The following is a 19,870-nucleotide window of genomic DNA, read 5'->3' as shown; positions in this document are numbered from 1 at the left end:
TTAATTTCCTTAGTTTCTTCTGATTTTCGTAATTTGGATACTGTCTCTGTGCCTTTTAGTTAGTTTGGCTAAGGGTTTGTTTATCTTATTGATTTTCTCAAAATAAAACAAACAAACAAAAAACCAGCTCTTGGTTTTGTTGATTCTTTGTATCTTTTTCTTTGTTTGTAATTGATTGAATTCAGCCTCGAGTTTACCTATTTCCTTTTGTCTATTCCTCTTGGGTGTCCTTGCTTCCTTTTGTTCTAGAGCTTTCAGGTGTTCTATTAAATTACTAGAAAGAGATCTCTCCAATTTCTTTATGAAGGCACATAGTGCTATGGATTTTTCTCTTAGCACTGCTTTCATTTTGTCCCATTAACTTTGGGTATGTTATGCCTTCATTTCATTGAATTATAGAAAGTCTTTAGTTTCTTTCTTTATTCCTTCCCTAATCAAGTGAACATTGAGTAGAGAGTTGTTCATTTTCCATGAGTATGTGGGATTTCTGTTGTTTCTGATATTGTTGAAGTCCAGCCTTAGTCCATGGTGACCTGATAAGATGCAAGGGTTTATTTCAATCTTCTTGTATCTATTGAAGCTTGCTTTGAGCCTAATTATATGGTAAATTTTGGAGAAGTGCTGAGAAGAAGGTGTATTATTTTGTTTTGCAGTGAAAGATATCTAATCTGTTAGGTCCATTTGGTTCATAACATCTGTTAGTTTTATTGTTTCTATGTGTATTTTCTGCTTTGATGATCTGTCTATTGATGGAAGTGGCGTGGTGAAGTCTCTCAGAATTATTGTATGATGTGCAACATGTGATTTGTGCTTTAGTAAAGTTTCTTTTACAAATGTGGGTGCACTTGTATTTGGGGCATTAAATGTTCAGAATTGAGATGTCATGTTGCTGGATTTTTCCTTTGACCAATATAAAGCATCCTTTCCTATCTCTTGTTATTACTTTTTGTTGAAAAGTCTATTTTATTAGATATTAGAATGGCTACTCTAGCTTGTTTCATGGGTCTATTTGCTTGAAAAACCTTCTTCCAACCTTTTTCTGCCAAGGTAGTGGCTATCTTTGTTGCTGAGGTATGTTTCTTGTATGCAGCAGAATGATGGATCCTGTTTACATATCTAATCTGTTAGCCTGTGTCTTTTCATTGGTGAGTCCATTGATTTTTGAGAGATATTAGTGGCCAATGATTGTTATTTCCTGTTATTTTGATGTTGTTGTTGGTGCTGTATAGGGGTGATTCTCTTCTTCTGGGTTTGTTGTGAGGTGATGAATCCCTTGTGATTTCTTGGGTGTAGTTACAATCCTTGATTTGAAGTTTTCCTTCTAGTATTTCTGTAGGGCTGGCTGGTTTTGTCATAGAATATTTTGGTTTCTCCATCTATGGTGATTGAAAGTTTTCCTGGGTACAGTAGCCTGGGCTGGCATCTGTGGTCTCTTAGGGTCTGCAAGACATCTGTCCAGGATCTTCTGGCTTTTAGAGTCTCTGTTGAGAAGTTAGATGTTACTCTGATACTTCTGCCTTTATATGTTACTTGGCCCTTTTTTCTTATAGCTTTTAATATTCTTTCTTTGTTTTGTACATTTAGTGTTTTGATTATTATGTGGTGGGAGGATTTTCATTTTTGATTCAATCTATTTGGTGTTTTGTAAACTTCTTATACATTTATAGTCATCCTTTTTTTTTATTACATATTTTCCTCAATTAAGTAATCCCTTTCTTTAGGTTAGGGAAGTTTTCTTCTATGATTTTGTTGAGAATCTTCATTTTCTTCTATTCCTATTATCCTTAGGTTTAGTCTTCTCATTGTGTCCCAAATTTCCTGCATGTTTTGAGTTAGAAACTTTTTACTTTTGCTGTTTTCTTTGACTGGTGCATCAGTTTCTTCTATGGTATCTTCTATGCCTGAGATTCTCTCTTCCATCTCTTGTATTCTGTTGGTGATGCTTGTGTCTGTAGTTTCTGTTGTCTTTCCTAGGTTTTCCATTTCCAGGGTTGCCTTCATCTGTGTTTTTTTTTTATTGTTTCTTTTTCCATTTTTAGACCTTGGACCATTTTATTCATGTCCTTCACCTTTTGATTGTATTTTCCTGTATTTCTTTAAGAGGTTTATTTATATCATTTTTTGAATATCTCTAACATCTTCATGAGATGAGATTTAAGGTCACAGTCTTGCTCTTCAGGTGTGTTAGGATATCCAGGTCTTGCTCTAGTAGAAGAGCTGGGTTCTGATGGTGCCAAATTGTACTTGCTTCTGTTGATTATGTTCTTGGAGTTGTCTTTCACCATCTGGATGTCTCTGGTGTTGACTGGTCCGGTGTTGCGGCCCGCCCGCGGTCCACAACACGAACGGTTCAACTGAAAATGGCAGTTCAGGCTGAAAAGAGAGGAAACTAGTCGGGGCGGAAGAAACAATGGAGTCAAGACAACATTCTGATCAAGACTCCGTTTAATATTTCCAGACACTCAGTTTATAAAGGAAGGGGGAGGGAACCCAATTTCCCGCCAAGTAACTCAGGGTCCAGTAGCAGGACGAACACGTGTGTGACTCCAGGCAGCAGAGGCAGGTTCCAGCAGTGGGCGTGGCAGGACGAATGAGCCGGTAGCTCCACCCTTGAGCAGGCAGGTTCCAGGCTGGGGGAAGGGAGGCCACAGTCCGGTAGTCTCTGGCTGTCCTGGGGACTGTCTGTACCTCTGATAGGGAGGGTCAGAGCTCAAGGCTGCTGGGCTTGCTGGGGTCCCAGCAGACAGGGGGATTGGGGTGTGGGTATCTTACCTGGGTATCCCAGGTTGGGGCAGGCTTCCTGGGAGGCAGGCAGAGTGAGTAACCTGCCCAGTTTTAAGAGATCATTTCAAACTCTTATGTGTGCTCTATATATGCACATTCACATGAGCATACTCACAGGACTCAGAGAACAATGTTGGGTGTCCTGCTCTGTCTCTCTTCATTTTACTACCCCAGAGACAGCATTTTTCACTGTGTCTGCCCCAGCCCAACAATACTGACATGACAGGCATATGTATGGCCATGCCTGGCTTTTTACATGGGCACTAGAGAGCTGAACCCAGGTGCCCTAGATTGCCTGGCAGTCATTCTTACTCACTGAATCACCTCCCTAGGCTACACTCATAAACTCTTCTTTCCCGTTTCCTCTTTCTTTCTTTCTTTCTTTCTTTCTTTCTTTCTTTCTTTCTTTCTTTCTTTCTTTCTTTCTTTCTTTCTTCCTTCCTTTTCTTCTTCTTCTTCTTCTTCTTCTTCTTCTTCTTCTTCTTCTTCTTCTTCTTCTTCTTCTTCTTCTTCTTCTTCTTCTTCTTCTTCCTCCTCCTCCTCCTTCTTCTTCTTCCTCTTCTTCTTCCTCTTCTTCTTCCTCTTCTTCTTCCTCTTCTTCTTCCTATTCTTCTTCTTCTTCTTCTTCTTCTTCTTCTTCTTCTTCTTCTTCTTCTTCTTCTTCTTCTTCTTCTTCTTCTTCTTCTCCCTCTTCCTCTTCTTCTTCTTCCTCTTCCTCTTCCTCTTCCTCTTCCTCTTCCTCTTCCTCTTCCTCTTCCTCTTCCTCTTCCTCTTCCTCTTCCTCTTCTTCTTCTTCTTCTTCTCCCTCTCCCTCTCCCTCTCCCTCTCCCTCTCCCTCTCCCTCTCCCTCTCCCTCTCCCTCTCCCTCTCCCTCTCCCTCTCCCTCTCCCTCTCCCTCTCCCTCTCCCTCTCCCTCTCCCTCTCCCTCTCCCTCTCCCTCTCCCTCTCCCTCTCCCTCTCCCTCTCCCTCTCCCTCTCCCTCTCCCTCTCCCTCTCCCTCTCCCTCTCCCTCTCCCTCTCCCTCTCCCTCTCCCTCTCCCTCTCCCTCTCCCTCTCCCTCTCCCTCTCCCTCTCCCTCTCCCTCTCCTTCTTCTTCTTCTTCTTCTTCTTCTTCTTCTTCTTCTTCTTCTTCTTCTTCTTCTTCTTCTTCTTCTTCTTCTTCTTCTATTGTTTTGAGACAGGGTTTCTCTGTTTAGTCCTGACAGTCCCGACCAGGCTGTTCTTGAACTCACTCAATTTCCTGAGTGCTCAGCCTACCTCTGCTTCCTGAGTGCTTGGACTAAACTCTTGCTTGGACAAGTGACAGGATAGTGAGTGGGCTGGGTGCTGCCATTTCCCCTTCCACAGCCTTGGAAGGTCAGTCTGCTAAATACAAATTCTCATATCCCACTGCCTGGGCAGAGTTTGTAGAGAATGAGCCAAAATCTGCATTTCATTGTTTTTCCCTTTACAGCTTCTTCGGCATCTGGAGTTTGAGAGTAGCTATGTTGTCTTTAAGATACAGGAACAGAGCAGGTGGAGGAGCTGGCCAGCAGCTAGGAAACAGGCTTTTGTGCTAGCTATGCAACTGGTTTCTTGGGTGACTTTGGCAAGTGATTTACTATTTCTGGGTTTATTCTTCTTGGTGATAATAATTATGCACAACTCAAAGAACTATTCTGAGGTCTGGGTGGCAGAATGCAAATGACGTGTATAGCTGGGTACCTGGTGCAGTGAGCATTCAAGAGGTGTTGTCATTACTGCGGAAGTCTTTGTAAAGAGATCCCTCGACTTTCTTGCAGTAGTCAGAGCTACAGTTATAGTCCTCCCTCAACAAGGCCAATTGTTATTTGGAATTTATGAGTTTTAACAGTTCTGTTTCACTGAGGAGGAAATCAAGGTTCAAAGCTTACCTATCTTGTCCGAGGGCTCATTGTGACTTGCTTATGAAACCGCTGTCACCACACCATACTGTTCCCGGATATAGGAAATTCTGGTTGTCTTGTTTGCTAAATTGAATCTTCTCCCAGTTTACCTTTAAAACCAGGTTCCTAATATCTTATTTGCTCAAAACCTGGCACATTGGTTTGTTATTTTAAGTGTTTGGGTTCTGGATGCTGCCCTCTACCAGTCATGATGGGAATTGCAATACTAGGAGCTGGGCTAAGACTCTTTGTAGTCAAAAGGGTCAGGTCCATTTGCCAAAACCAGCACCACCATCTTCCTGAGAAAGAGTAGCTTTCTGCTGATCAGTGTCTCTGAGGCTCATTGGCCTGGACACCAGAAGCTCACCCTCAAATACCAGCTCTAGTCACATGTGGACCCTGGCTAATTACCAGGGAGACCCCTGACACTGCTTGGAGCAGCCATGTTCACAAACACAACGTGGAGATGCCTACTCCAATCTGTGCATTTGCTTTCAGTTTTCACTGAACTCAGGCAATACAGGCATCGGCTAAAATATTCTGTACATGGAGAGCTGGGATGTCCTTACCATCACCCAGAGCCTCGGCCCATTCAGATAGGTTGACTCTTTTCATTTGGAGAGATGGAACAAGGAAGGCTGCTGAGTATCCTCCAAAGAACCCAGAGGCATGGACAAATTATAACCCAAGACCTTGCCTTGGCTCTTGAGGCCAAGATATATTCCTTCCTTCCTTCCTCCCTCCCTCCCTCCCTCCCTCCCTCCCTCCCTTCCTTTCTTCCTTCCTTTCTTCCTTCACCCATTCATTCATACATGTAGTCCAGACTTGATCATGTGGCTGAGGACATTGAAATTCAATCCTCATGACTCTACCTTCAAAGTGCTGGGAATTACAGGTGTGTGCTACCATGTCCCTTTCATTCAATCTCTGAACCTGAGGCTGTGTATATGACAGGGACCCTAGCAACTGAGCTTCCCCCATTTGCTTTTTGTTGGATTCACTTAAAATACTGGACCATATAGTCAACACTTGTGAACATACCCACCTCCTTCTCCCTGTCTTTACTTATTCCTCAAGCAAGCTATTATACATCATGTCAAAGCCAGATTGAGCCGCACAGTGAGGCATGATTCTCTCACCCTGCTGTCTGTCTGATGCCCTTCACCCCATCCTCTGTACCTCAGCCACCTGTTGTCCCTCTTTCCAGATAGCCACTGTTACCAGTTCCTTTGGGGTCTCCCAGAAACAATATATATATATATATATATATATATATATATATATATATATATACATATAGTGCCTTCTAGAATCATTTGCATTTTCCTTTCTGTTATTTTATTTCTTTAAATTTGTATTTATTGTGCATGGTGTGTGTGTGTGTGTGTGTGTCGCGCGCGCGCGCGCGCGCGCGTGTGAGACCATGGTGCACATATGGAAGTGAGAGGACAACATTGGGAAGTCAATTCTCTCTTTCCTTGTGGGTTCTGGGGAATGAAACAGGCCATCAGGCTTGCAGAGCAAGCACTTTTGCTCGCTGAGCCATCTCTCTGGCCCTAGTTCTTTTTAAAAAATAAATTTCTAAGGTAGCAACTTATACAACTCAGGGACAGTTGTTAAAAATGAGAAATGAGCAGTGTTACATTGTCTGTTAACCAAAGTCCAGGCTTGGAGCCTAGGGATACAGCTAGTGGGTAGGATGTTCATCTAGGATGCACAGAACCCTGGGTTCAATCCCCAGCCAAGTATGAATCAGGTAAGATGGCATGTACCTATTACCCCAGCACTTGGAAGTAGAAGCAGGAGGAGTAGAAGTTCAAAGCTATCCTTGGCAACATAGCTGGTTCAAAACCAACTTGGGCTTTATGAGACCCCATCTCAAAACCAAACCAACCAAAAATCTTCAAGCTTTGTTCTGATGTACAGGATTTCCCATAAGTACCCTACTGGAGGATTCAACTCCCAATTCTATTTCTTAATTCATACATATCTTCCCTCTCTTCCTTCCTCCTTCCCTCCCTTCTTTCCTCCTTCCCTCCCTCCCTCCCTTCCCCACTTTTTCCCTTTCTATCTGGTTTTCAAGACAAAGTATGGATACAGCCTAGATTTGAACTCATGACCCTCCTGTCCCCATTCCTGAGAGCTGTATTTGAGGCATACATCACTGTGCCAGGCAGCTGGTATGGTTTTACTTAGATTGAGAACATACCCAGAGAAGACCATTTGTTATTTTTAAAGACCAAACCAAAAAATACAAACCAAAAAAACTATGGCAGTGAGCCCACAAAATCCATACCCAACAAAGAAAACCATGAAGTCAAATACTACTTATTATTTGTTGAACTACTTATAAAACTCTGGTGGACATATGCAATACACTTCAGTTTGCATGGCAGACCCATGGTTGCAGATGGAGAGACTAAAGCTTGGGAAGGCAGGTGACTAACCTGCCATTGCTCAGCTAGAAAGGAGGTGTGTACTTGGAGTTCCAGCCTGTTGACCCCATCAGGGTGTTGAACCTACAAGCTGCTTTTTTTTTCTCTGTAGCAACCAAATCCTTGAGCAGCTTTGTCTAATGACCAGAAACATTCTTTATGTGATTTGGATTGGACCATAGGCCTCAGTGACAATTTATTTTGTGACTTCCTGATATAAATGGAGTTCTTTTTTATAGGAACCAGGGCTCTCAGAGTGCAGATCCAGGGATTTTAATTGGGTAAGAGAGAGCATCAGATAGCAGAGTATGTACTGAATAGAGTCAGCAAGCACCTGCTTCAATCCTGATCGGCTTTGGAAACAATCGCAGCACTCATTAACAACAGCAATCACCTCAATTTAGTGATCTCTTATTCTGTGGCAGGTGCTGCCCAACTTAAGCTAATCTTTTTGCAGTATGATGCTAAGTCACAAACAACATGCCCATTTTATTGCTGAGAAGACAGAAGTTCTATGCACCAAGCAACTTGACTTGCTCAAGAACATACAGCTAGGTATAAAACTTTCCTTGTGTGTGTTTGTGTGTGCACGTGCATGTGTTGCTTTTTATGGTGCTAAAAGTCTAACATAGGGGCTTTCACATGCTAGGCAAGGGAACTACCACTGAGCTATCACCTTATCTCCTATATTTCAAATTTGAACCTGGATGGAAAATTCCAAAACCTGTATTGTTCAAACTGTATTGTTATACTATTTGCAAATACAAATATATCAAGAATGCATCTAATATTTATTTTCTTTGTAGCATACACTATTCCAATTTCTGTGTGCAATTATTAAATCCCATGATAATTTTGTGAAGTCAATATAGTCATCCCTTGGTATCCATGGTGGGAGTTGAGTTAGATGTAGGATACCTGTAATACTAAACTCTGAGGATGCTGTAGTCCCTTGGTATCTATGGATGGTTGGGTTCAGTATGCTCATGATTTCAAATTCTGAGGATACTCTTTATCTTTATCTTTATCTTTATCTTTATCTTTATCTTTATCTTTATCTTTATCTTTATCTTTATCTTTATGCAAAATGACATGGTGCACCACCCTACACAACTCTCCTGTATGCTTTGAGTTGTCTGTGTGCTGAGTATAATGCAGGTGCTAGGTAAATAACAGTATGCAGTCCTGCTGAGGGGAGGATGGCAAGAATGAAGTTGGCACGTGGTGAGTATAGTCAGTTTTCCCCCTCAGATAGTCTTTCTTTGCCAAGAGTTCAGTCTGCAGATATGGGTCTGGTGGATTGAGAGGGCTGACTATTATCAATCAAAATTTCCATTGTCCAGATGGACAAACTGATCAGGGAAAGACCCATTTCCCTTTGGCTCTGTGCTGTGTTCCAAGAGCACACAGTTTCAGAGGAAGGACTATGACACATGTAGACTCAGGGGTGACTAGCCTATGCACCTCTCAGGCTTTGGCATCTCTTTTCTCTAGGAAAGAAGTTGCAAGAGCATCATAAGCTTGCGGTTGGATAAGTGCCTCCTCTGGGCATCCTCTGGAGGTTGGAGGTCTAGGGTAAGTTCCTGGGATCAGCCATGCCTGTCTTCCATAGGCCCTGGCAGGGCAGCCTGCCTCCTCAGGAGAACAGGCTGCAGCCTCAGGCTTCTGAGCACCGTGTGACTCTGTAAACTGAGCAAGGAAAGGAGGCTTGCCAATGTGTCACAGGCCAGCACCCCCATGGGCACCATCTGGAACCCACTGAACTGAAGAGCCAGCCAGCATCGTCCAATGGCTGTCTCTTCCACCTTCCTGAGAGCACACCAGATCACTTGGCCTAGCAAAGCTGTCAGAGTACTGGGGGACAGAAATGTCTCTGTGGAACCTCTTTAAGCTCCGAAAGGCTATGGGGCAAGTACCAGCCTATTAACAACCTTCTCATGCTCCACGCTTACTATGACTGGACACTATGCTAACCGATCTGTGCAGACTATGTCGGCTGATTAGTTCCACCCTGGCATGTAAAGTAGTGGTAACATTATTGGGAAACATTATAATAAGAATATTATCTCTGTTTTATGGATGAGAAAACTGAGGCACAAGGGGGCTAAGACATTTAGCTGGGATCACGAGGTCAACACATTTCAGAGCCAAGGTCAGAGCCTAGGTTTTCACATCTGGTAAGTGGTCTTTTCCTGGAGTCTAATCTCTGCTCATTGTTTCGATGATGGACAATTCTCTTCAGTCACTTGCTCTTTGTGGTCCCGTAAGGGACTGGCCCATAAGTTCCAAATATGCTCATTAGAATTTCTAGGGTCACACCATGAGTTGTGGTGCAGGAAGAATGGACAAGAAGAAAAGATGAGGAAGAAAGTGGGGGTATCAGACTCCTGCCATCTTACCTCCAACCTCAGCTCAAACCGCCGAGTTTAGCTGCTCCCTGTGTTAATGAATGAGAGTTGGCTTGCAAAAAGGGGCCCTGCTGCTTAAAGACAAGTTTGAACACCAGGAATTATAATTTGACATTCTTCAGTCCACAGGGAAGGAAAATGAACCTCAGAGAGATCACCTGTCTAAAGAGGCAAAGTCATGACCAGTACAGGCCTGGTAATGTACCATTTCTGGTACTTGCAGGAGGACATCTGTAGATTCAGATCTGAACCTGGAACCTGGGTAAGCTTCAGGAATCTGCCTGTCTCTGCCCTTCCCTTCCCCCATGATGGGACTGCGGTGCTCTGACACCATGCCTGGCTTATTTTTATATGTGTGCTGAGCATTCAACTCATGCCCTCATGCTTCCAAAGACAGCTTGTTATCTGCTGGGCCATGTCCTGGGCCTCTTCTTCTTCTTAAGTTCTTTCACTTGGTGTTTGTTACAGTGACACCAAATCCAGGGTACTCTCCCTCAAGTAAACATTCTTAGTCGTTTTCTATTTGGCACCATCTTCTGGAATTGAAGTGCAAGGGAGTATTCTGTTCTCTGAACAGGGACAGGGTAGCCTTCTGACAAGACAATGCAAACAGAAGGTTGTGTGTTACTCTTAGCAGCTGGGTGACCTCATTTCCCAGCTCCCGACTTCACTTCAGAGAGTGGCCTTAGGGTTTTGATGATCCCTAAGTGCCTCTGAAACTTCAAGGTGGTAATCTCTGACAACGTTGGACACCAGAAAATAAGATTATGTCCTTGGCATCCAGACATTTCTCCAGAAAGTCCTCTCCCTCTGCACAGACCCATGAACCAGACAGAGTCATCGCTCGCTGCTTCTGCTGGGTGACTGATGAGACTCCAGAACACTCCTGGCCCTGGGAAACTGGTCTGCTAAGACCTGACACCAGAGCCAACCATCCTGACCCAGTCATGGCAGAGCCAGAGAGCCTCAGGTAAGCCAGGGTCTATACGGTAAAGGGTAAACCTTATTAGGAGACAGTTCCCAGCAGAGGCTACTCTGCAATCATGACTGTGAGCAAAGCATCCATGGTGCTTGCTGATGGCAGCAGCTTAGCTGAAACGGGTTCTGAAGCAACCCCTCCATGTCCTTGTCGCTGGATGAACAGCTACTAATTTGGTAGGTCAGAGTGCAGAATGCTGACAGTCACATTTTAAAAATTAATTTTATTTTAAAATCATTTATTTATTTATTTGTGTGTGTGTGTGTGTGTGTGTGTGTGTGTGTTTGTGCATGCGTGCACATGTGTGCCATGGCTCAAATGTTGGAATCAGACGACAGCATTGGTTTTCTCCTTCTTCCATGTAGATTCTAGGGTTGGAACTGAGGTCCTCAGTCTTGATTATCTACAGGGCTAATTTGCTGGCCCAATTTAAGTTTCTGTAAATGTGTGCACATGTCTCTGTGTGCACAGGTGTACCCACATGCTTGTGTATATGGAGGGAGAACTTTGGATGACTCTCCAGATACCATCTACGAAAAACAGACTTTAAGACAGAGCCTCCCAATGGCTTGATTAATCTGTGCAGGCTGCCCAGGGAGCTCTACAAATCTGCATGTCTCAGCCCCAACATTGCTGGGATTCCACCTCACCTTGCCTTTTTTTTTTTTTTTTTAAAGGTAGGTTCTAGGGGCTGAAGTCAGGAACTCAAATTTGCAAGCCTTTTCCTGCCTGAGCCATCACTCCAGCCCCAGGGTCCTGTTTAGCAGCCAGGCAAACAACCAACTCCCAGTGCTTGACAGTGAAGCCTTAGGGGTAGAAGACAAGGCTTCCTTCACAGACAAGGTTTCCTTCTCTCCTCTGTCTCTTACTGGTCAGGCACTGTGTATTAGACAGTCACACAGAGCCCCACAGACATCCCCTGGGCCCACTGGAGGCATCTTAGAAGCATGCCATCAGGCCTGGAGTGGCTTCCTGCTTCCCTGTGAGCATAAGCATTACTTGTCCTGGATGATCCTCACCTGTGAGGGGGTAAAGTGGACAAACTGACAAGGCACCGACTTTCTAAAGTGATGACATGCAGGGCCACTGCCTTCCAACTCCTAGTCCTTTGCTCTACAGGGTGTCTAGGTGTCCCCTAGGCTCCCACCTGACATCAGAGGGGACACCAGGCTGCTTCCCATAGAGAGCAAACAAAGAAAGAAATCTGCCCCTGTGGTGGCCATGGGCTGGGGTAAAGAGCCTTCCTCTCTCTCTTTCTTTCTTTCTTTCTTTCTTTCTTTCTTTCTTTCTTTCTTTCTTTCTTTCTTTCTTTCTTTCTTTCTTTCTTCTTCTTCCTTCCTTCCTTCCTTCCTTCCTTCCTTCCTTGCTTTCTTTCTTTCTTTCTTTCTTTCTTTCTTTCTTTCTTTCTTTCTTTCTTTCTTTCTTTCTTTCAGACAGGGTTTCTCTGTGTACCCCTGGCTGTCCTAGAACTCACTTTGTAAACCAGCCTGGCCTCGAACTCAGAAATCTGCCTGCCTCTGCCTCCCCAGTGCTGGGATTAAAGGTGTGCACCACCATGCCCGGCAAGCCTTGCCCTTTCAAGGCACACTGGGATGGGTCATGAGCTCTCTGGATAAGATAATATGGAATGAGAAATCCGAATCTTGGTTGAGCCCAGATTCTAGCTCTCCAAGAACAGCCACAGAATCCTAAAGGACCAGAGAACATGGCAACTTTGAGCTCGTTTGCAGTCTAAACTGTTCTCTTGCAAGTGGGGAAAGCAAGATCTAAGTGGGGAAGGCCAAGCGGATGACTTAGAGGCTGGGGCATGACCGAGTGTAAACTAAGTGCTCAAACCAGGAACCCGTGAAAGCGTAACAAGGCTCAGAGTGGCAAACTGAGGCTGCGCCTGTTTGATTGATGGGGATGAAAGAACACAGAGTGGAGCATGTTTATAAGGTTCCATCTGAATTGTGAGGCAAACAGTTAATGAATCAATCAGTGATGTCTGTCTTGGCAGGGAGTTGAACCTAAGACTTCACAGGTGCTAGGCAAAGCAGTTTACCCGGAGCCTTATTGCTAACCCTAGGACACTCTGGTCATCTGCCCTCAAGGTAAAGAAATCGATCTGAAGGCCAGGGTGGGCTGAGGCAGTGTAGGAAACTCTGGGAGTTAGAGCATGCAGGCCAGAACTGGGAGGGATGGTGAGGCGGCCACCAGGAACAAGGCAGTGCTGGAGGAGCCTTGACTAGTCTTGCTCTGCAGGCAGTGTAGACACCCTGACCATAACCTACCTTTGCTCTAACCTGGAGCCTCAGTATTGCTTTGTATTTCTTTGGAATCTTACTAACCTACAAAGGCACTGCACTTTACCCAGCAATTTTGTACTAAAGATCTGGATCTTACTCATTTTTCCTCCACTCTTAAACCAGATTGATCCTGCTTGAGCCCCTGGGTTCTCATATGCAAAATAAAGATGCTATTCCAACTGGAAGCTCTCAGAGAAAGAGCAGCTCTGCAGGTGGGTAGCAGCTCAGGGAGTGGAGTACAATAGGTGTCTATAATCAGAGCTCTCTCTCCTTTCCTTCTCTCTCTCTCTCTCTCTCTCTCTCTCTCTCTCTCTCTCTCTCTCTCTCTCTCTGCCTCTTTTCTTTTCTTTCCCTTTCCCTTTCCCTTTCCCTTTCCCTTTCCCTTTCCCTTTCCCTTTCCCTTTCCCTTTCCCTTTCCCTTTCCCTTTCCCTTTCCCTTTTCTTTCTTTCTTTCTTTCTTTCTTTCTTTCTTTCTTTCTTTCTTTCTTTCTTTCTTTCTTTCTTTCCATATTTAAAAACACCCTTTTAAACTGCAGGACTTATTTTACATAAGAATTCATTGTCTAAAATTTTTCATTGTACATGGTTACTGTGTTACATAAAGAAATTTCCATATAAGTTAAGTATATTTCCTCTCCCCTCTCTCTTCTTACCATCTCCTCTTTGTTTCTTCTGATAGTTTTACTTCAAATTTTATGTCCTACATGCACATGAGAGAAAACATGATAACCATCTTCTGAACCATGACCATCTCCAGCTGTATCCATTCTTCTGTCAAGGCCGTAAGTTGGTTTTTCTCTGTGGCTGAGAAAACTTCTCTATCCATGTCTGTGTCCGTGGGTATCTAGCTTTGTTCCCTGACTTAGCAGCTGTGAGTTGTTCTGCAGTGATCACTGGTGCATGGGTATCTCCTGATATGTCAACTTAGAGACCTCTGAGTAAATACCCAGGAGAGGCTCATCTGGCTCCTTTGTAGACCTATCTTTTGTTCTTTGAGAAACTTCCATATTGACTTCTGTAGTGGTTGAATTAGTTCCCACTTCGAGAGATGTGTGGGCACTGCCCTCTGTCCATGGCTTCCTGTGTTAGGAATATATCTTAAAGCAATGTGAACAGGCAGTCTCTTAGACAGCAAACACACCAAGCAGGGTAGATAAACAGTGCTCTTCATTTCCAAGTGCTGTAATCCAGTATCAATTTCTCTTGTGAGTAGAGACATAAAAAGAAGTATATTCCATACTTGGCTAACTTTAGCTCTGCCTCATAGACATGATGAGGTGTCTGGTCTTTAACAATGGCCTTTAATCAGCTGAAAACAGCAATGGGAGGGTCGTTTGGGGGGGAGAGGTGTTAAAAGAAAAATTAATAGGATTGAAAACAGTTAAAACAACTTGTTCCTATGCTCAGACTAGGCAATTCAGTGATTTTAACGATATGAATTACAGTAAACTCAGCTGGGACAACTGGCTGAAGAATGGTACTGATCTAGGTCTCTCCCTTTCCTTTTTTCTGCTTTCTGAATGTGGTCTCGTTCTTCTCCCATTGTCTTAGTTAGCATTGCTATCGTTGTGATGAAACAACCAAAAACAAACTCAGAGGAAGGGCTTATTTGGCTTATGATTTCATATCACAGTTCATCATCGAAGGAAGTCAGGACAGGAACTCACACAGGGCAGGATCCTGGAGGCAGGAACTGATGCAGAGGCCAGGGAGACTGCTGCTTACTGATGTGCTCCTCATGGCTTGCTCAGCCTGCTTCCTTATAGAACCTAGGACCACCAACCCAGGGATGGCATCACCCACAATGGGCTTGGCTCTTCCCCATCAATCACTAGTTAAGAAAATGCCCTACAGGCTGTCCCACAGCCAGACCTTTTCTCAGTTGAGATCTCCTCCTCTCTGTCAACTCTAGCTTGTGTCAAGTTGACATGAAAGTGTCCATCATGCCCCTTTCAACCCCTCCCTTCCCCTCCCCTCCCCTCCCCTCCCCTCCCCTCCCCTCCCCTCCCCTCCCCTCCCCTCCCCTCCCCTCCTCTCCCCTTCTCTCCTCATTGTTCCCAGCCTTGGTAAGGACTGATCCTGTGAAGGTAGCCTTCCTTCCATCAGAATCTGACTTGGCTCCTTAAGCTTGGAGTGAGCTAGCTTTGCAGTGTAGCACAGGGTCAGGTCCTCATGAGTCCATAACCGTGTCAAGTGTGTGTGGAGGAGTTTCAGTGCCTGACCCAAGGCATCTTTTGCACCAGTAAGAAGCCTGACTCCAGGAAATGTCAGCTTTTGTGGCTTTAGACACAGGCTGTTTCTTTGGATAATTGTCATCTTCCTTTATTTACAAGGGACAGCATGTATTCAATTCAATCTTTTACAAGTTAGACACCATCCCTTTAGTTTTTAACAAATAAAAATCAGTTCTAGGCTCAGCACTGATATAGGAGAGAGGAACATGTGAGGACATCATCAGGATCATCCCAGACTTAACTCCAATTTCTCCAACCTCTGTTCACAACTGCTAAGATGTGAAATCAACCCAGATGTCCATCAATGGCCGAAAAGAGACTGTGGTACAGATACACAGCAGAGCAGTATTTGTCCACAAAGAAGGATAAGATTTGGTCATTTGCAGCCAAATGGAGGGGACTGGAGGACATTATGTTATATCAAATAAGCCAGACACAGAAGACAATGACTGCATGTTCTCTACCATACATAGAGGCAACAATTTGTCATGGTTAGTTAGGAGGTGGGAAAGAGAGAAGGTAAGGAGGGTAGATGGGAACCCAGACATGCTTGGGTAGAAAAGTATGTCCTGGAGCTATAAAGTGGAGGGGCTACTGTAGTTCAAAATAACCTGTTACTCACTTCATGCAGACACCAAAGCAGGAGCCTGGAGGTTCCAAACATGGGGAAGTGTTAGGGAGAGGAGATGTTAGTTAGTTCATTTGATTAGCTTATGAAATAACATGTGTTACAACAATGTACTGGGTTCTATTATATGTGTAAAGATTGCATGGCCACAACAATCAAATTAAATAAAAGTATGGTTGAAGTGGAGCTCAATTGGTCGAATGCTTACCCAGCATGCACAGAGCCTCATGTTTAAGCCCTAGCCTTACATAAACCAGATGTGGTGGCACACACTTGTAATCTGAACACTTGAGAGGTATGAATAGGAGGGTCATAAGTTCAAGGGCATCCTCAATTATATCTGTGAGTTCTAGGCCAGCTTGAGATACCTGAGACTTCAGCGCTTCCTTCCTTCCTTCCTTCCTTCCTTCCTTCCTTCCTTCCTTCCTTCCTTCCTTCCTTCCTTCCTTCCTTCCTTCCTTCCTTTTTTTCTTTTCTTTTCTTTTTTTTTTTTTTTTTTAGACAGGGTTTCTCTGTGTCGCCCTGGCTGTCCTGGAACTCACTCTGTAGACCAGGCTGGCCTCGGACCCAGAAATCTGCCTGCCTCTGCCTCCCAAGTGCTGGGATTAAAGGCATGTGCCACCAACGCCCAGAGAGACTTCGTCTCAAAAACCAAACTCAAACCCCAAAACCCTAAACAAAATAAAACAAAAACAAAAAATATCTGTTCGTGGCCCCACATCTGGTGTTCTGATAGAATAAGGTAAGCATGAATATTTTTTTTAAGTTTTTTTTATTTTATTTTAAATTTTTACTTTAAATTTTGTGTATATTGGTTGTGGGTTTGTGTTCCTGAGTGCAATGCCCATGAAGGCCAGAAGAGGGCATTAGACCCTCTGGAGTTGTCATTAAATGTGATTGAGAGCTGTCTTCCATGGGTGCCAAGAACTGAACCCCTGTCTTCTAGAAGAGGCTGAGCCATCTCTCTATCCCAGCATGCTAATTTTAAAAGCCCCACAGTCTACAGCTCACATCTGTTTATTAGAGAAGACTGGGCACAGAATATGTTTATTTGTACAGAAAGCTAGCAATCCAGTAATTGCAAATAAACAGGGACCAAAGACATGGTCCCATGGGAAAAATTACTAACCACACAACCACACAAGCCTAACAACTCAAGTTCTGTCCTTGGAAACAATGTAAAAAGGCAGATTTGGTGGTATGAACCTGGGATATTAACACTTTTCCTGTGAGATGGGAGGCAGACACAAAAGTAGCCCCTGGAAGCTTGGCTGACAGCCGGACTAAGATACACAGCAGCACAGTACAAGACAGACCCCACCTCGGCAAGGTGCAAGGAGCAAATGACTTCTGAAAATTGCCCTGTGACCTCCACATGGCATGGCATGTGACACTCTCTTCCCATAAATAAATCTTTTTAAAAGTACAAAAAAGGAAAGAAAGAAAGAGAAAAAAAGAAAAGAAAGAAAGAAAGAAAGAAGAGAAGAGAAAAGAATAGAAAAAGGCTTTTGTTTTTTTCTCCAGGCACTTGAAGAGCGAAGCGTGAGACTCTGAGCCATCCGTTGTCATTAGAGAACAAGCTAGTGAACAATGCAGTGACCACTGAGTTGCATTTGTGTGCAGCCAACAGAAGGAACACAACTACTATGTGGCATTTGAAGTCAAGATTACAGTTTCTGCCACTGGAGCCTCGTCTTTAGCCTTGGTTTCACTTTTTACTCTAAGGCAAGGTCTCATTAAATTGCCCATTGCTGGCCTTGAACTCACTCTGCTGCCCATGGGTACCCTGCACTTGATTTCCCCACCCCGGTCCCCACAGTGGCCACACCACTAGGCCTGGTTTTCCCACTGTCTTCATTCTTTATGCTGCAGGCCTTTGCTTGTTCTCTAGATGGCTTTTAAAGATGGGGCTTGCTCTGCCTAGGCTGCACAGCCTCCTCAGTAGCTGGGGCTGCAGGTGTGCATTTATCTGAGCTAAGGCAGTGTAATATTCTCAAGTTCTCAGGTCAGAGTCTTGCATGATATCCATGCAAGAGAGAGACCCAGCTTAGCCCGGCTCAGTCCAGCCCATTCACAGCCCCAGTAAATGGACCATTGCTCCAATTTCTGCCTCTGTTGTATCACATTGCCCACCCCCATCCCCTTTTCCTTTACCTTCCAGATTCTGTCTGCTTCCTTGTTTTCTTTTGTGTAAAACCCCAGGGTATTCCACACACAACATCAGCTCCACAATAAACCCACAGGTCTCCGGGACCAGGGGCTCCTTTCTGTAGCCATATGGATCCCTCCTGGATGGGTTACTTTAGAGGGCTCTCATTTTTTCTTGGGTACCTACTATGTGTCAGGTTTTGTTAAATCTTTGACCATTGTCTTTTTTATTGCAAAATAACCCTGAGAAATGGCATTTATTTATTTATTTATTTATTTATTTATTTTTACTGCTGTTGCTTGCCTGCTTTTCCAGATTATCAGTCATTAAAGGAGGAGGGTGACCCCTGAGTTTGGCAGACCTGCAATAACAAAAGCTGCTACTCAGTATAGGAGTCCAAAAAGTTTCTTACAGTTGTTCTCTGAACAAGGTGAAGTAGGTTCTGTGTTTGTTAGGGGCAGCTTCTGGCTGGGCTAGGAGCTGGCTCGCCGGCTAGCTCTCTGAGGTATTTTTGTTTTGTTTTGTTTTGTTTTTTAAAATAAAGATCCGGATGCAATTCTATTCTTATGACTTAATCACTGTGGAGGCCAGTACTCTTAATGCTTAGGATTTTAACATATGCATTTGGAGCATAAACATTCAGGTGACATTAGGCATCAAGGGAAGAGAAGAAAGGCAGAGACTGGTGTTGGGATTTTAGGATTCAAGTGACCGTACAAAGGTCAAACATAGACATCTAACAAGGAGCCTCATGCCAGCTGCTAGAATTGGAGCCAGTCAGTTTTCACAGCCAGTTAGCCCCAGGCTCTTGGATTATCCGTTCTGGTGACTTAGAAGAGGCAACCACAGGGCTACGTTTTGTCTCGAACAACTTAGAGAAGGAAGCAGCAAGTGTGTATGTGTGTCTGTGGGTGCGCGTCTGTGTGTGTATGCGTGCGCGCACGCGTGTCTGTGCTTGGAGAGAGTATATATGTTTCTGATTTTAAGCTCCCAGCTCTCTGACATCAGAGTGGGTTCCCATATCAGGGTGGTGAGGCATTGAGAGAAGCATCCTGGGCGGGTGTGTGCGTGTCGGCGTGCCTTGCGTGGAGCAGAGATTGCTGCACCCAGCGCCAGGCACTGGAGGAGGAGGAATCCGTAGCAGAGATCTGAATAATTGATTCTTCAGCAGCACCAGACGCCCGGGAGCGGGCGGAGAGCGTGGTTTCAGCACCAAGGTTGCGCGCCACCGCAAGCTCCCCCCGCCCCCGTCACCAGCCAGACACCTAGGTCGGCCTTGTTCCGCTGCCGCCGTGCGCTCCAGAAGAGGGTGGCCGCGCTCCGCGTCGCCGCCTAGGGACTGCGGGGTCTGCCTCGGCCCGCCTCCGGGGTGGGCGGCTGCAGGCGGACCAGAGCTCCAAACAACGTCGGATTGCGCGGGGGTTGCTGCGTTGCGTCTCGCTGGCTGAGAACAAGTCCTAAGTTGCTGTGGTGGGCGCCTCTGCTTTCCTCTATCCTCCTAGGCGACCGCAGCAGAAGCGTGCCCTAGGATCCTGGCTTCTCCAGTGTTGTGAACCGCGGTGGCCAGGCTCTTTCCTGGGCTCCCGCTGACCAAGTGAGGAACCGAACGCCCAGCTCGGAGCTGGCCCTTCAGCGAAAGGGCCGGGAGGGAGCTGCGGTCTGCCTGCGCCCTTCTCGGCCAGGGACCGCGGGGATCCCCGGCCACACGCGCGCGCGCGCTCCCACACTCACTCACACACACACACACACACACTCACACACTCACGCACGCCAAGCAGGAGCAGGACTGCGGAGAGGGTGTCCAGGCGCGCTCAGAGGACCTGGCAGCCGCTGTCCGGAGTGGAGCAGAAAGCTGAGCCAGGGCTCTAGGAGAGAGGCTCCTGGGGTGCTGTGCCTGAGCATGGGGCCCGATGAGCTCTGAGAGTCGCGGCGGCAGCAATCAGCCCTGGAGATGACCAGGGGTGGCCACTGCTGAGAACTATGTGGAGAGAGGCTGCGGTGAGTGCTGGCGCGGGACGCCGAGCCTGGGAGGGCCCTGTGAGAAGCTGGTGGGGGGAAGGT

The 19,870-nt window shown here is 45.2% G+C and overlaps 1 protein-coding gene across 1 annotated transcript in view; it reads left to right on the top strand.

The window, feature by feature from the left end:
- The first annotated feature begins 18,866 nt into the window (after positions 1-18,866).
- The window catches only part of Grin2a (glutamate ionotropic receptor NMDA type subunit 2A), a 434,479-nt gene continuing 433,475 nt past the window's right edge, over positions 18,867-19,870 (top strand). Inside the window, exon 1 of the mRNA XM_021184964.3 lies at positions 18,867-19,807. The gene's annotated coding sequence lies outside the window, so the exon portion shown is untranslated. The remainder of the gene's footprint in view (positions 19,808-19,870) is intronic.

Source organism: Mus caroli, unplaced genomic scaffold (assembly GCF_978045245.1).
Source record: "Mus caroli unplaced genomic scaffold, Mus_caroli_1 scaffold_17, whole genome shotgun sequence".
Taxonomy (NCBI): Eukaryota; Metazoa; Chordata; class Mammalia; order Rodentia; family Muridae; genus Mus; species Mus caroli.
This window is presented reverse-complemented; position numbering and strand designations above follow the sequence as displayed.